Genomic DNA, 12,474 nt, shown 5'->3' with positions numbered 1-12,474 from the left:
TGTCTGTAAGGGTCAGGGAGGCAGGAACCCTTATAACTTCAAGAAATATTCAGATGTGAAGATTCATACCTATAAAGCTATGGTCTAAGCGATTTGTGTCGTTAAGCAGTTGTTTTTGACAAATGGAGCCACAATGGGCTGAAGTGTCTCCTTTGAAACTGTTGTCCTCGGTGGTATAATGGTTAGTGTCGCCGCATGTTATGCGGGAGATAGGATCTCAATTCCTCGCTGGGGCAGTGTAAATGCATTAAAACTGCCGCTCGTTTCCAAGTGCGGGTTATTAGTGCCTGTCCTTCCATTCTCCGTGGGAAATGTTACAGGAAGGACAGTGCTGTCTGAATCAGCGTGGGGAAGGACTGCAGCTCCCGGCGAGACAGAGTATCAGTGAAAGTACAAACACCTGACTTCTGCAACCTGCACCTTTTGTCTGTATTGGAGTGTAAATCATTTAATAGAAAGAATAAGGAAGCTGAAGAAGAAACATGGTACACAAATTCAGATCTGAGTGCATAAACATTTTCCACAGGATCTTGAGGAAAACTGACAATCGGCTCAGAGAAAGAGTTGCATTCTCAGAACTGCGAGTTCACAGAGGTGTTTTGTACGACTTAAACACTTAAGGAATTGAATGACAATTTAAATGAAGACTTGAAATTTTACAACACACCAGACGATGAGTCACGTGCTGGAAACTGTGTTTACAAGCCAGATATTTGATGACTGATAATGATGCAATAGACTGAAGGGCCTCTCGCCATGCTTTTAAAAACTCAATGACTGTCATTTATCAACTGAACCAATAAGGCAAAAACAAATTCACCAAGAAAATTTGCAAACATTGCATATGTCTTCCTTGTTGTGAAAGTGTTGAAATTCAGCTCTCTCATTGCTATTTCCGAATGCTGATTTCCAGTCAGGGAAAAATATTTGTTGTTCCTTATGAAAATCGTAAATTGAACATGATTTCCTGACATTACAAAACAGCAAATATACTAGCTTTCGGACCGCTGCTTATTCATTAGGTGGTTGTGGAGTACACAGTTGTAAGACACAGAATTTATAGCACAAGTTTACAGTGTGACGTAACAGAAATTATACATTGAAAAATACCTTAATTGTTCGCTAAGTCTCCCATCGATTAGCATGACTGTGGTAGCTTCACTTCATTCATAAGTAAAGCGCAAAACTTTTTATTTTGAAGTTACACTCTCAGATGAACTTTAACAATTGGTGTTAGCCCCCGTGCGCTGCTGTCTGTTACAAAATGTTTAGACTGATAATAATTGTATAAAATGAGTTAATAGAGACTAACATGGATTCATGCAGTTTATGAGCAAAGTACAATGTAACTCTGCAAGTACAAATTCACCCCACAAACGTGTATATGCGTGTGTGTGTGTGTGTGTAGGAGGGTCTCTGTTTGTAGATAAGGTAATGGGATAACCTGTACTGTTACATGAGCCCAAGGTCCCGGCTGAGGCCATCACCATGGGTATCGAACTTAGCTATCAGCCTCTGCTCAGGCACTTTCAGTTGCTGCCTGTTCAGAAGTCCGCCTTGGATGATAGCCACCCAAAAGTCTGAGGTCGAATGTACAACATAGAACATAGAACAATGCAGCACAGAACAAGCCCTTCGGCCCACGATGTTGTGCCGAACATTTGTCCTAGATTAAGTACCTATCCATGTACCTATCCAATTGCCGCTTAAAGTTCACCAATGATTCTGACTCTGCCACTCCCACAGGCAACGCATTCCATGCCCCTACCACTTTCTGGGTAAAGGACCTACCCCTGACATCCCCCCTATACTTTCCACCCATCACTTTAAATTTATGTCCCCTTGTAACACTATGTTGTATCCGGGGAAAACGTCTCTGACTGTCGACTCTATCTATTCCTCTGATCATCTTATAAACCTCTATCAAGTCACCCCATATCTTTCGCCTTTCCAATGAGAAAAGGCCTAGCACTCTCAAACTATCCTCGTACGACCTATTCTCCATTCCAGGCAACATCCTGGTAAATCTCCTCTGCAACCTCTCCAAATCTTCAACATTTTTCCTAAAGTGAGGCGACCAGAACTGCACACAATACTCCAAATGTGGCCATACCAAGGTCCTGTACAGCTGCAACATCACCTCACGACTCTTGAATTCAATCCCTCTGCTCATGAACGCTAATACACCATAAGCCTTCTTACAAGCTCTATCCGCCTGAGTGCCAACTTTCAAAAAGCTATGAACATAGACCTCAAGATCCCTCTGCTCCTCCACCTTCCTAAGAACCCTACCGTTAACCCTGTATTCCGCATTCTTATTTGTCCTTCCAAAATGGACAACCTCATACTTGACAGTGTTGTACTCCGTCTGCCACTCCTCAGCCCAACTCTGCATCATATGTAAGTCCCTTTGCAACCGACAACAGCCCTCCTCACTCTCCACAACTCCACCAATCTTCGTATCATCTGCAAACTTACTGACCCACCCTTCGACTCCCTCTTCCAAGTCATTAATAAAGATTACAAACAGCAGAGGGCCCAGAACTGATCCCTGCCGAACTCCACTTGTAACTGTGCTACAGGTTGAATATTTACCATCCACCATCACTCTCTGACTTCGACTGGTTAGCCAGTTCTCTATCCAACTAGAGAAATTTCCCACTATCCCATGCCTCCTGACTTTCCGCATAAGCCTACCATGGGGAACCTTATCAAATGCCTTACGAAAATCCATGTACACTACCCTCATCCACATGCTTGGTCACCTCCTCAAAGAATTCAATAAGACTTGGAAGGCAAGACCTACCCTCACAAATCCGTGCTGGCTGTCCCTAATCAAGCAGTGTCTTGCCAGATACTCATAAATCCTATCCCTCAGTACACTTTCCATTACTTTGCCTACCAGCGAAGTAAGACTAACTGGCCTGTAATTCCCGGGATTATCCCTATTCCCTTTTTTGAACAGGGGCACAACATTCGCCACTCTCCTGTCACCTGGTACCAGCCCTGTTGACAGTGAAGACGAAACGATCATTGCCAATGGTTCTGCAATTTCCTCTCTTTCTTCCCATATAATCCTACGATATATCCCGTCAGGCCCAGGGGACTTGTCGATACTCAGGTTTTTCAAAATGCCCTACACATCTTCCTTCTTAACAAGTATCTCCTCTAGCTTACCCGTCCGTTTCATACTCTCCTCTTCAACAATACGGTCATTTGTAAATACTGAAGGAACGTACTTATTCAAGACCTCTACTATCTCTTCCGACTCAGTACACAGTCTCCCAGTACTGTCCTTGATCGAACCCACCCTCGTTCGTCACTCTCATGTTTCTCACATACGCATAAAAGGCCTTTGGGTTAACCTTGATCCTACCCGCCAAAGCTTTTTCATGCCCTCTCTTAGCTCTCCTCATCCCTTTATTCAGCTCCCTCCTGGTTATCCTGTATCCCTCCAGCGCTCTGTCTGAACCTTGTTTCCTCAGCCTTATGTAAGACTCCTTATTCCTCTTTACTAGATATTCAACCACCCTCGTCAACCAAGGTTCCCTCACACGACCATCTCTTTCCTGCCTGGCAGGTGCATACATATCAAGGACACGTCGTATCTGTTCCTTGGAAATGTTCCACATATCAATGTCATCCTTCCCTGACATCCTATGCTCCCAACTTATGCTCCTCAGAACCTGTCTTGCAGCATCGTATTTACCCTTCCCCCAATTGTAAAACCGACCCTGTTGCATGCACCTATCTCCCTCCATATCCAAGGTGAATGTCACAGAATTGTGGTCACCATCACCAAAATGGTCACCCACTAACAAGCCCATCACTTGTCCTGGTTCGTTACAGAGTACCAAATCCAATATGGCCTCCCCTCTGGTCGGACAATCTACATACTGAGTTCGAAAAGCTTCCTGGACACACTGCACAAACATTGCCCCGTCCAATCTACTTGATCTAAAGAGCTTCCAATCAATATTTGGGAAGTTGAAATCTCCCATGACGACTACCCTGTGGATTCTGCACTTTTCCAAAATCTGTTTCCCAATCTGTTTCTCCACATCTCTGCTGCTATGAATGTCCTGGACAACTGAAGTGTTCCCCAACAGGGAAGGGGCACACCGGTCTGTTAATTGACGTGCAGTCGTTCTGTAGCATCTGCTCGGTTTCACCAAAGTACCATGCCTCAAAGCATCCTTGCGTGCAGCTTGTTTTTTTTAGTTTAGCGTCAGTCTGAACATTATGGCACGGACACAGCACACAGGGACTAACACCTTCAACAAATTATCTGGGTTGACACTAATTGTTAAAGTTCACCTGAGAGTGTAACTATGAAAAGAAAGTTTTGTGATTTATATAAGAAAGAAATTAACCTAACGTAGTCATTCTAACAGATGGAAGACTTAACAAACAATCAAGTTATTTTTCCATGTATAATTTCAGTTACGTCACACTGTGACCATTTGCAATAAATTCTGTATCTTACAACTGTGTACTCCACAAACACCTGATGAAGGAGCAGCTCTCCAAAAGCTAATGCTTTCAATTAAACCCGTTGGACTATGATCTGGTGTTGTGCGATTTTTAACTTCATATCAGAATGCAGATCTCACAATTAAAACAGAGATGAGGAAGCATTTATTCTCTCAGACAGTTCTGGATCTGTAGTATTTCTTGTTGAAGAAGGATGTTGAGGAAGGGTCATTAGGTGTAATCAGATTGAGATTGGCAGATCTTCAAACAGCAAAGACATCAAGAGTTACGGTTTGGCAAGACAGGAAAAAACGGGCGTGAGCAATGATCCCGTTTGGCAGGAAAAACGAGGTGAAAAAGTACAAACTACAGAGTGATGGGGAAGGAATTGGTCAGGAACACTGGGACGGGAGAGGCTTAATGCTTCCTTTCTTTGCTGTAACTGGACACTGGTGTTGAAGTCTCAAATGGGACAGTATCAGCCAAGTGGGTGAAATCTTACTTTCTGCTTGTTTTCTCCCGAGGCCTGTGTCACTCTTGGGGAAATGTGTCTGCGTGCTTCAGTCTATGGGTAAAAATGGAATTCACTGCTGCTTCATTCAGCCACACGGGTATTAGAACGAAACGTATGTTAATGACATGCGTTTAAAGACTCTTGCATTAATCTGCGGTTATTGATCCACAGTTTAGATTCAGCCCCTGCAGTTAACTTGCTGACTTCTCCAGTTCTTCATAGTTCAATGTGATGCATCAAGTGTGTGTATAACGAGAGGGAGCTTGTTTCCCACATCTTGTGTTTATGTGTGTCTTATGTCCAGCCTTCTCCAATGGCGAGAGCAAGGGGAAAGGATGAGACCAATCTGTAAATCTGTCCGTGTCCATGCACGGCACCCACATCGGTAATTCTCTACGGTGCATTTACAGCAGTTATCGGTACTCCTAAACCCAGCCCCTGCCCCTCCCCCTTTTGAAATATCTCCATTGTTTTGTGCTGTGTCTCTGTGCTCATTTCACCAAGGTGAATCACTTCTACCCAACCTGCTACAGATTTCATCTGACAAAACACTTCTTAAGAATCCCATGCATAAACATGCGCTTCGCATCTCTCGTTATTTGGTTTTCATGGATCTCTTTCAGACAATAAAAGTTCATGGCAACTTGACTTGGAAAAGAAAATGGCGTTCCTTTTAATTATTCCAATTCAATCTACATTTCATTGCAGTTTAGGCAACAGGCTCAAATTATTCTTTGAGACTTTATAATAGCGTCGATGCATATAAACATACTATTGGAGTTCCAATTTCAATAAGACAGCTGTGATCATCCAAAAATCGCAACATTGAGAATTACCGGTAAAAGCGACGAGAGTGGAATTCGAACCCATGCGTGCAGAGCACAATATATTAGCAATCCACCGCCTTAATCTCTCGGCCACCTCATCAGATGAGTGTCACTCGCTCTGATCTTATGAATAAGTGAATTGTGTAAACTATGCACAACACAGATATTTCTCCTTGGTATTGGTGAAATAATAAATAGCACAGTATGGTTCCAAGAGTATCGTCTGACCTCTGGGTGTGGGACAAGCGCACTCAGACTGTGACACTCTGCTCACAGTGATCAGAGCAAAAATGAAAAAATGGCTATGCAGCAAGATCTGTTGAATTCTGTGAACATTTGAAGTCAATGGAGTGGAGAGCTGGTGACAGCAGGAGATGCAATTTTTGTGTGTGAGGAATTGTTTTCCAAACTGGAGGAGAGTGCATAGTGCTCAATGTCATTATTCTGAACATCTTTCTTCTACTTAGATATTTTTGACACGCCCTTTGTGTACAGGACAGACAATTTCAAAATGACAATTGAATTCAACAATGCAAAAACCTTGATCTATATCATTTTCCTGGTCCGTGCAACACTAAGTCACTGTATGATCACAGCAATACAGTGAGCAAGTGTCAGAAAGAAAATGAGTGTAGTGCCAGAGCGCATGCTGGGAGCAGCAGTTGACACACGGGGAAGTGCATTTCCCATAACATGAACTCTTCCCAAACAGCAGACTGCGGTGGAAGAATTCAGAGTGGTTTACACTTTGGAATTTGATGCCAGAGACACAATGGAGATCTGTCATTGAGTCTGTTCAAGATGACGATTTTACCATTTCTACCGATGAAAAACAAAATAAAAGACTCATGGGCCAGGGAATGCAAATGTTGAATTTGAACATTTCAACAAACTACGCATCTTTGCAATGAGTAGCTCACGACATTCCTCAAAAGGGGTCAGAAACACTGGTGAAGATGATCGCATAATGCCAGTTACCAGCTATGGAATCAGAGAAACTCGGTTCCTTACCGTTATGGTACAGCCAGGAATGTAGAGGTAAACATTAATGTGTCGCTTCAGTGCTGCAAGTTACCAGTGCAAGGTATCTCTGTGCCAGTATCGTGGGCTGTGCCGAAGTTTTAAGTTTGAGCCTCACATGGAGCAGTTTCGATTTGTCGTCGTGTTAAGAGGTACGGATGGAAGGTGATATTGAGCAAAGTCAAGTTTATGGAAAAGTACCAGTTTTTGTGGATTGAGAAACGACCTTTTCTGGATAATGACACCTTATTCAACAAACATACTACAAATATTTAAAACGTGAAGAGACATGTGTGGAGAGAGAGCCGAAGGTGATGTTTTAGTCGATGGATGACGTTTCCCATGTGCACTGCGTTAAATTCCGGGAAAATCGATGTTGAGTTGGTTTCATGTTATGCAGTTTGTTGCAAACTCGCAATGGTCATTGTAATAATCAAAATAAAAAGACTGTTCGCATAGGACCGTCGGAATATTGTTTTGAATTTTAGTCTGAGCATCTTTCAGCTGGATTGGTGTGCTGCAGAGAAGTACAGAGGGTTAAAAATACAAAAAAGACAGGTTCTACTTGGTGGTGGAGATAAGAAAGCGTGAAATACACCTAATATCATGTGAATGTGATCAAGTCTTTAAAGTAGGTGTTGCGTCTCCAAGTGACGATTCTATTGCTACTCATTAGGGTGCAACTTCTGCCTGCAGTTATTTTATGACATCAGCCCCATTTAGAATGCTTCACCTTGAATAATACGCTACACCTTTGAAATCCATGAGCTTTTTATACTCAGTCTTATTCAGCTGTACGTGTTCATGAAATGCCTTTGTGTCTGAAAACAACCAAATTCGAAATTAAACCACACCCACACGTTTTCTTTCTTTCAATGGTAAATTCCTTCCTTGTCCCTTTGTTCGTGCGTCTTTTAAAACACTACGAATTCAGAAATCTACGTTTTATTTATGGAAAGTCATTCAGGATTTCAGTAACTATATTGAGTGGAAGAAACTCTCATCCAATCTTTTCTTAATCATTCACTAACAGGTTAGAAGCTCTAACTAAAGTTGTTGATTCACTCGAAAGAGGGAATTTCCCCGATTTAGTCACTTCAAACCACACGTTATGTGAAAATCTCTTTTGTTTACTTTTAAACTTGAGTGTTTCTGGTCCAGCATTTCCACATCTCGTGAATAAACTCCTTCATTCTGTCTAACATGCCGATGAAATCATTTCTATCCCTTGTGATGTGTTTATGTCCCGGGAAACCCCGCCCCTGGGCTTCCTAATATCTTGATATTCAGTAAGCAGTGTCTGTGCCTTTTCTAATCTCTTCACATGTCTTTGGTGGAGAATGAGGACAAGGATTACACACAATGCTCCCACCGAAGGTGACCTAAAGATTTCCCAGTTTCGTGATGAACTCTTTGCTTTTTAAATATAACTTCTCTAAATCTCCATGACCTGAGTGAGTCTCAGCTATTTCTAATGGTAATTGAAGTTCAAATACATCACAGTCGGACTCTAGTCATTCCAGTGCAGACGGATTTTGGACAGTAAATATTATTATGAAATGTCACCATGGATCTGAAATCAACACTTTCCACATAGTAATTGTCGTAGCTATTGTATCGTATGTCCGTGTTCTTGCCCACTTTGCTCATCAATTCATGTGTCCCTGTATTGAGTTCTGCTGAATTATTAATTTGTGAATGGAGACATTCCCTCCACCTCTTAATCGAAACTCCATGGAGCATTGAATAATTGTACTTATATGCTTCTAGAGGACAGTCCTGCCATTACTGCGATGAATCAGTGAACTTTCTCCAAGTATCCTCGAAAGCAAGGATTTCCTTCGACAGTTTAGGAGATCATTACAGCACAGAAGCCCATGTATGCGTTCATTAAAACTAAAGCAGATGCAACAAGAGTTTCAGACTAAGATTTTGCAATCTGCTTGCATTGCCTGTCCTAAAAGTTACATTCCAAATTGTGGTATGTTTGTGAATGATAGCATTTTAGGAATCTTGAGCAATGACATTGAAATTTTGCCAGAACACTATCATTCCCTGTTCTCTCTTTCCCTTATGGTTCTCCATTTAATATCCTGCATTTTCTCAGTTTATCTTACTGTTTCAACAATTCAAACAATCTCGCTCCTGATTACCAATCTGAGAGAATACCATAATTTTGTTAATTTATATACCGTGCAGCTGTAGGGCACGGTGACCAAATGAAAAGGCGTTGGTCACGTGAACCAAGTAGCAGTAGCGTGCTAGTGCATTCTGGCCATTCGATCGCAGTCATATTCAAAACATTTAACATAATCTTGAGCCAAATCATATTCGTAGAAAATAATTTAAAAAAAGCGAAAGAACCGCCAATGTTAAAAATCAACCAAAAATAGAGGTCGCTGGAAAAGTTCAGGAAGTCTGGCAGCATCTGTGGATGGATGGACCGAGTGGCTCTGAAACGTTAAGTGTGATTCATCTGCACAAATGCTGCCAGCTCTGCTGAGGTTTTACAGCAATTTCTGTTTATGTTTGATATTGGCAGATGTTGCAGCACGAAATGAGAACGGTGCTTTCTGGAGGCAAACAGACAGCACGGACCTGTGAGTGTGAAATTAAACAGCAATAATGAATGAATCAAAAGTGTGATGCTGGAAAAGCACATCAGGAATGATGCTTGTGACTCGGCGTGAGGCACACTGTTGAAGCCAGGCGCCAAATCGCAGACAACTCTTCCTACTTCCCCGATCACAGCCTCACCTCCCATCATCTCCCAGACAATCGCAATCTTATCACCTCTGCGGAATCTCCCATCCACAGTCTCCAACCTCATTTTGCATGTACCCCACACTCCCCATTTCTACCTCGTTTTAAAGTTCTGTTGTCTCAGACTGCGCATGTCCGACCCGACACATCTCTTCCTATCTCAACACCTTCCTGTCTCCCCAGTCCAGAAATCCCCACCTACGTTCGTGACACCACCTATGCACTTCATCTTCTCCAAGACGTTTGTTTCCCAGGCCCACAATGCGTCATCTTAACCTTGGACGTCCAGTCCCTGTACACATCCATCTGCCATGACGCAAGTTTCCATGCCCTCTGTTTCTTCATCTCACCCCATCCCAACTAGTACCCTTCCACCGACACGCTGCTCCACCTGGCTGAACGGGTCCTCAACCTCAGTAACTTCTCCTTCCAATCCTCCCACTTCCTCCAAACCAAAGGGGTAGTTGTGGGCACCCGCATGTGACCTAGCTATGCCTGCTTCTTTGTCAGATATGTGGAATTGCCCGTCTTTCGCAGTTACACTGGCACCTCTTTCCACCTGTTCCTCCACTACTTTGATGAATGCATTGGCGCCACTGCATCATCTCACGAGGAGGTTGAACAGTTCATCAACGCTACCAACACTTTTCAGCACGATCTCAAATTCACCTGGATCATGTTGGCAAATTCCCTCCCCTCCCGGGCCTGTCCATCTACATCTCAAGGGAATGACAATTTGTAGATATATACGGCAAATCTGCCGACTCCCACAGCTACCAATACTACACCTCCTCCCACCCCACTTCGTGTAAAAACGCCATCCCTTATTCCCAATTCCTCTGCCTCCACCACATCATTTCCCAGGATGACCAATTCCACCTCAGAAAGTCCCAGTTGGTTTCATCCTTCCATAATCGCAAATTCCCTTCCCACGTGATTGACGATGCCCTCCATTGCATCTCCTCCACTGCACACACCACCGTCCTTGAACCCCACCCCTCCAGCCACAAGGACAGAACCCCATGGTCCTCAACTTTTTCCCCACCAATCTCCATATTAAACACATCATACTCCACCACTTCTGCCATCTCCAAACGGAAACAGCCATCAGATATATATTTCCCTCCCAACCCCTATTATTATTCTGAAAAGGCCATTCCCTCCCAGAACCCCCCATCGGGTCTGCAAGCCCAATAAGCCCACACCCCACTACTGGAATCTTTCCATGCCACCGCGGGAAACGTAAAACCAGCGTCCATACCACTCCACGCATCTCCGTCCAAGGCCCCAAGCGATCCTTCCACATTCGTTAGAAATTCACCTATACCGCTTCCAATATCATCTACTGCATTCGTTGCACCCAGTGTGGTCTCCTCTACGTCAGGGAGACAGGTCGCCTTCTTGCAGATCATTTCAGAGAACATCTCTGGGACATCCGCACCCACCAACTGCATCATCCCGTGACTGAGCACTTCAAAATCTCCTCCCGCTCCATCAAAGACGTACAGGTCCTGGGCCTCCTTCACTGCCAAAACATAACCACCCAATACCTGGAGGAGTAACGCCGTACATTCCACCTTGGGACTCTGTCACCTCACGGGATAAGTCTGGATTTGAACAGTGTCTCATTTCTCTTCTCCCAAGTCCCCAGCCTCAAACTTGGCACCGCCACCTGGGCCTATTCCATCACTGCTCCTTCTAACCTATCATGTTCTCCCTCACCTTCATCCAACTATCGCTTTTCCAGCTAACTCGCCCCCAACCCCACACCCCTAACATTTATCTCTCAGTCCCGAATCACATGTCTTATTCCTGGTGAAGGGCTTATGTTGAAACGTGGGCTCTCTTGATCTTCGGAAGCTGACTGACCTCCTGTGCTTTTCAAGCACCACACTCCCGACTCTGATCTCCAGCATCTGCAGTCCTAACTTTCTCCTAGGAATAATCAATGACGTCGGAGTGAAGATGCTCCTGGAGTGTAGTGATCACAGTGTGACTGAGTTTTCCGTTTATTTTGGGTGAGGGCAGGCTGGACCTGAGACGAGCGGTTAACACCTAAACAACGGGAATGGTATCACATAGCGAAGTTAGGGCGGGCTGAAGTGAAGTGGAAAATTCTGTCAGAAGGTGGATCAGTGCAACTGCATCTTCTCACCCAGACTGTAAAAGACATGCAGAAGGAGCAAATCAATTTCAGTGCAGGCACAATGACAGTTAAAGTAGAAAGGAGACAATACAACACACTGAGATGGAGTGGAATTATTTAATATTGAAGCGATTTTACACACAGACCGCCGACACATTGGAAACAAGGAATTTCCTGCAGTCTAACGGCGATATTTGCCTGCGACATCACAATTCCGAGAGACACTGACATATTATCTTCTGTAGCAGCGTGGCCAAGGAAAAGCATGATTGACCCATCAATACTTCAAAACTCTCCTCTGCACCGTACAAACTATTTGCTGCTCCTGTAGTCAGATCCCATTCGTTTCACAGTGTATCTTCTTCTGCTTCCTGCCTTACATAAACACTTGAAACCTGATCTCATCACAAGTGTTTCCACTTTCACCCATCTTTTGTAACTCCTGAGCTGACACAGGTACGAGTGACCGATTGGCCTTCTCAAGCGCTCTCACTCTGGTATGATCTGAATGATAAAGTGCACTGTGTCTGATCCGCAGGACACACTGCAGAATTTCCCCACGCGGGATGGTGCTGTTTATCCTATCCCAGCGGAATGAGCTGACTCCATTGATAGAACTGTCTCCATTGGTAGAGTATCACACAGTAACTGTGAATATCTTTTGATGTCTACCTCGAAGGTATCTGCTCCAAAAGCTGAAGACTGCGGGAAACAGCTGTGGTCAGCGCTAA

The sequence above is a fragment of the Chiloscyllium plagiosum genome, unplaced genomic scaffold (assembly GCF_037043375.1).
Source record: "Chiloscyllium plagiosum isolate Xiang-an unplaced genomic scaffold, Cpla_swu_hap1 HiC_scaffold_21, whole genome shotgun sequence".
Lineage (NCBI taxonomy): Eukaryota > Metazoa > Chordata > Chondrichthyes > Orectolobiformes > Hemiscylliidae > Chiloscyllium > Chiloscyllium plagiosum.
This window is presented reverse-complemented; position numbering follows the sequence as displayed.